Source organism: Oncorhynchus mykiss, chromosome 21 (genome assembly GCF_013265735.2).
Source record: "Oncorhynchus mykiss isolate Arlee chromosome 21, USDA_OmykA_1.1, whole genome shotgun sequence".
Classification (NCBI taxonomy): Eukaryota; Metazoa; Chordata; class Actinopteri; order Salmoniformes; family Salmonidae; genus Oncorhynchus; species Oncorhynchus mykiss.
The window spans coordinates 2,166,501-2,172,500 of record NC_048585.1 but is presented as its reverse complement, the minus strand read 5'-3'; positions in this window follow the sequence as shown (position 1 = coordinate 2,172,500).

Here is a 6,000-nt window from a genome sequence, read left to right as displayed (position 1 = left end):
AACAAGTATTTGATACACTGCCGATTTTGCAGGTTTTCCTACTCACAAAGCATGTAGAGGTCTGTAATTTTTTTTAATCATAAGTACACTTTAACTGTGAGAGACGGAATCTAAAACAAAAATCCAGAAAATCACATTGCATGATTTGTAAGTAATTAATTTGCATTTTATTGCATGACATAAGTATTTGATCACCTACCAACCAGTAAGAATTCCGGCTCTCACAGACCTGTTAGTTTTTCTTTAAGAAGCCCTCCTGTTCTCCACTCATTACCTGTATTAACCTCTAGCGACGAGCAATCCCGTATCCGGGAGCGTAATCATAGCCTCAAGCTCATTACCATAACGTTTCCTATTCATGAAAATTGCAAATTAAATGAAATAAATATATTGAAACACAAGCTTAGCCTTTTGTTAACAACACTGTCATCTCAGATTTTCAAAATATGCTTTTCAACCAAAGCTACACAAGCATTTGTGTAAGAGTATTGATAGCCTAGCATAGCATTAAGCCTAACATTCAGCAGGCAACATTTTCACAAAAACAAGAAAAGCATTCAAATAAAATAATTTACCTTTGAAGAACTTCAGATGTTTTCAATGGCGAGACTCTTAGTTAGATAGCAAATGTTCATTTTTTCCCAAAATATTATTTGTGTAGACGAAATAGCTCCGTTTTGTTCATCACGTTTGGCTAAGAAAAATACCGGAAAATGCAGTCACTTACAAACGCCAAACTTTTTTCCAAATTAGCTCCATAATATCGACAGAAACATGGCAAACGTTGTTTAGAATCAATCCTCAAGGTGTTTTTCACAAAACTATTCGATAATCTATCAGTGGTGGCAGCTGGCTTCTCATCAGAAGAAAACGGAAAAATACTGCAGCTGGAGATTACGCAATAATTGCAACGGAGGACACCAAGCGACCACCTGGTAGATGTAGTCTCTTATGGTCAATCTTCCAATGATATGCCTACAAATACGTCACAATGCTGCAGCCACCTTGGGGAAAACGTGGAAAAGGTAAGCTGACTCCTAGCTCCTCCACAGCCATATAAGGAGTCATTGCCATGAGGTGGTTTCAAAAAATACGTCACTTCCTGATTGGATTTTTATCTGGGTTTCGCCTGTAACATCAGTTCTGTGGCACTCACAGACAATATCTTTGCAGTTTTGGAAACGCCAGAGTGTTTTCTTTCCAAAGTCAATTATATGCATAGTCGAGCATCTTTTCGTGACAAAATATCTTGTTTAAAACGGGAACGTTTTTCATCCAAAAATTAAAAGAGCGCCCCCTATATCGAAGAAGTTAACTGAACCTGTTTGAACTCGTTACCTGTATAAAAGACACCTGTCCACACACTCAATCAAACAGACGCCAACCTCTCCACAACGGCCAAGACTCTTGTTTTACCTAATGGCAAAGCAGATCTTGAACAATTTATAGCCCTGCTGGAACGTCTTGTCCGATCTAGTTTATCCATCATAGCTGACAGGACATTAGAACTTGTTGTACAAATCATCCGCCAACCCCCCTGGGGCGGAGGGGGTCAGAGAAGGAAACGTGATAGTCTCATGCAATCAGAAATCATAAACAATAAGCAGGCCTATCTCATAAACGTTAACAATCCTGATAATCAGTTATGCTTTGCAATAGGCCTATTACATTTACTCAGGCCTGGATGTACTGATCTAGAAGCTTTACAAATGGCTAGGGAGCTCCATTCGGCTGTAGGTCTATTTATACAGGAGCCTGTGGCTTTCTCTGACAGTTACATTTGAAAGAACCATAGGCTAACTCAGCTCTCTTGAAATTCCAGATCATTCCTCAACCTCATCCTCATATTCTGTACTTTTATGTGCAAAACAACCATTTTTATGGTATTACCAACGTCAGAGCTTTCTTAGGAGAACAATGTGTGTACATCATGTCATTCAGGCTACAGCCGACAGGGGGGGGGGGGGGGGGGGCACTCTTGTCAGTATAACTGTTCAGTGTGTCAGGATGAAAAATGTCCGATGCGACCCTTACAACTAACACCTTGTGAGGATTGCCATCGTACATGTCGTTCCTCCTACTGCTACAAAAAAAAAAACACAAACTTGAAACATGGCATCCCAAGGCATGTAAATCTGTAAGCAGTTGTGACATTAAACAAGAAATGTCCAAAATGCCATTGCAATTGCAACCTTAAAATAGACAACCCCCCCCCCCCCCCCAACCTCACGTATGTGGTATCATACACTGCCTGATCTGTTAAAGGGGCTTTTGAAAAGCAGAGACACTGAAGTGGTTGAAGAAGTGGAACATGGGCGCTGTGTTCAGCCATTGGCTGAAAAGGAACATTCAGAGAAATATATGTTTTTTGACCCAGAATCAGGGTTTCATTTGCCTGTTTATGTATCTACCTTGACTTGAAAAAGGGTGAAAAGTGGTCGCCAGAGGGCCCAAATTGTGCACTACTCTTTCTAAAACATTTCAGAAAACCCCAGTACAAAAAAAACGTTCATAGCTCACAATTCTACATCCCATGATTCCTATCTCCTTTTGAACCCCTTGATACAACAAGGAGTTGCACCCAGTGGCATAGCCCAAGGTAGAACAGTCTTGTGTTTGGTAGACCCCGCCTTCAACCAGAGATATATTGACAGTTTAACTTTCTTACCCATGAGATTAATTACATTTATTTTATTTTACCGTTATTTTACCAGGTAAGTTGACTAAGAACACATTCTCATGTACAGCAAGGACCTGGGGAATAGTTACAGGGGAGAGGAGGGGGATTAATGAGCCAATTGTAAACTGGGGATTATTAGGTGACCGTGATGGTCTGAGGGCCACATTAGGAAGTTAGCCAGGACACCGGGGTTAACACCACTACTCTTATGATAAGTGCCATGGGATCTTTAATGACCTCAGAGAGTCAGGACACCCGTTTAACGTCCCATCCGAAAGACGGCACCCCCAGTGTCCCAAATCACTGCCCTGGGGCATTGGGATACTTTTTTAGACCAGAGGAAAGAGTGCCTTCTACTGGCCCTCCAACACCACTTCCAGCAGCATCTGGTCTCCCATCCAGGGAAAAACCAGGACAAACCAAGATTGGCTATAATGCCAGAGGCCTTGAGTTTTGAAAACTCTGTGAAAGGAGGGATTCCTCATTTCATCTGAGGACAATCTACATTATATTGAATCTTATCCTGGTCCCGAAATGTACGGGTGTGATCAAATGTCTCCCAAAGAGAGAGAGAGATTCATGACATGGTATGAGACAGTACGTCATAATACCTTTGATTTCCATAAAGAGATGGAATCATACTGTGATGATGATGTGGTTATCATGCCTGAAGGATGCCTCAGATTCAGAGAAGAGGTAATCAAAGATGCCGGCATTGACCCCTGGAGTTGTACAACTATTGCATCGGCGTGCATGAAAACCTATCGTACACACTTTTTACCTCCAGCATCTATAGCTATTCCATCGCCTGACAACTACCGCCGACAATTCAAGTCAAACTCTAGCGGGTCTATTCAATGGTTGGAGTACTTGTCCCAGGCTAAAAACCTTTTAATTCAACATGCTTTGAATAGAGAGGGAAAAACCATTGGACCTTGTCATGTAGATGGTGCTGAATACTGTATTCTCTCTAGTGGTACTGTATTCTCTCTAGTGGTACTGTATTCTCCTAGTGGTACTGTATTCTCTCTAGTGGTACTGTATTCTCTCTAGTGGTACTGTATTCTCTCTAGCGGTACTGTATTCTCTCTTGTGGTACTGTATTCTCTCTAGTGGTACTGTATTCTCTCTAGCGGTACTGTATTCTCTCTAGCGGTACTGTTTTCTCTCTAGTGGTACTGTATTCTCTCTAGCGGTACTGTATTCTCTCTAGCGGTACTGTATTCTCTCTTGTGGTCCTGTATTCTCTCTAGTGGTACTGTATTCTCTCTAGCGGTACTGTATTCTCTCTAGTGGTACTGTATTCTCTCTAGTGGTACTGTATTCTCTCTAGTGGTACTGTATTCTCTCTAGTGGTACTGTATTCTCTCTAGCGGTACTGTATTCTCTCTAGAGGTACTGTATTCTCTCTAGTGGTACTGTATTCTCTCTAGTGGTACTGTATTCTCACTAGTGGTACTGCATTCTCTCTAGTGGTACTGTATTCTCTCTAGTGGTTCTGTATTCTCTATAGTGGTACTGTATTCTCTCTAGTGGTACTGTATTCTCTCTAGTGGTACTGTATTCTCTCTAGCGGTACTGTATTCTCTCTAGTGGTACATATTCCTCATCCTTTTACACTTGTGTGAATAAGATAGTAGTTTTGGAATTGTTAGGTTAGATTACTCGTTGGTTATTACTACATTGTCGGAACTAGAAGCACAAGCATTTCGCTACACTCGCATTAACATCTGCTAACCATGTGTGACAAATAAAATTTGATGTAGGACTACATCCCAAATGGCACCCTTTTCCCTACATAGTGCCCAATGGGCCCTGGTCAAAAGAAGTGCACTACATAGGGAATAGGGTGCAATTTTGTACACATACGTAGTCTTCTCGGGACCTAGGTGAGCATTTGCATGTTATCCGCTAAAGGAGGAAGTGATTGGCATGTTGAAGTTTCACCTAGGCACAGATCTAGGATCAACTCCCCCTCCCCCAATCCAAACCTTAACTATTGGTGGGAAAAATAAACCCAGAATCAGAGTCTAGGGGTAACTTCACCCTACAGCCTGTCATCTCCATGAGGTGTTGGTTCTACAACTTCACCCTACAGCCTGTCATCTCCATGAGGTGTTGGTTCTACAACTTCACCCTACAGCCTGTCATCTCCATGAGGTGTTGGTTCTACAACTTCACCCTACAGCCTGTCATCTCCATGAGGTGTTGGTACTACAACTTCACCCTACAGCCTGTCATCTCCATGAGGTGTTGGTACTACAACTACACCCTTCAGCCTGTCATATCCATGAGGTGTTGGTACTACAACTTCACCCTACAGCCTGTCATCTCCAAGAGGTGTTGGTACTACAACTTCACCCTACAGCCTGTCATCTCCAAGAGGTGTTGGTACTACAACTTCACCCTACAGCCTGTCATCTCCATGAGGTGTTGGTTCTACAACTTCACCCTACAGCCTGTCATCTCCATGAGGTGTTGGTTCTACAACTTCACCCTACAGCCTGTCATCTCCATGAGGTGTTGGTTCTACAACTTCACCCTATAGCCTGTCATCTCCATGAGGTGTTGGTTCTACAACTTCACCCTACAGCCTGTCATCTCCATGAGGTGTTGGTTCTACAAATTCACCCTACAGCCTGTCATCTCCATGAGGTGTTGGTTCTACAACTTCACCCTACAGCCTGTCATCTCCATGAGGTGTTGGTTCTACAACTTCACCCTACAGCCTGTCATCTCCATGAGGTGTTGGTTCTACAACTTCACCCTACAGCCTGTCATCTCCATGAGGTGTTGGTTCTACAACTTCACCCTACAGCCTGTCATCTCCATGAGGTGTTGGCTCTACAACTTCACCCTACAGCCTGTCATCTCCATGAGGTGTTGGTTCTACAACTTCACCCTACAGCCTGTCATCTCCATGAGGTGTTGGTTCTACAACTTCACCCTACAGCCTGTCATCTCCATGAGGTGTTGGTTCTACAACTTCACCCTACAGCCTGTCATCTCCATGAGGTGTTGGTTCTACAACTACACCCTACAGCCTGTCATCTCCATGAGGTGTTGGTTCTACAACTACACCCTACAGCCTGTCATCTCCATGAGGTGTTGGTTCTACAACTACACCCTACAGCCTGTCATCTCCATGAGGTGTTGGTTCTACAACTTCACCCTACAGCCTGTCATCTCCATGAGGTGTTGGTTCTACAACTACACCCTACAGCCTGTCATCTCCATGAGGTGTTGGTTCTACAACTACACCCTACAGCCTGTCATCTCCATGAGGTGTTGGTTCTACAACTACACCCTACAGCCTGTCA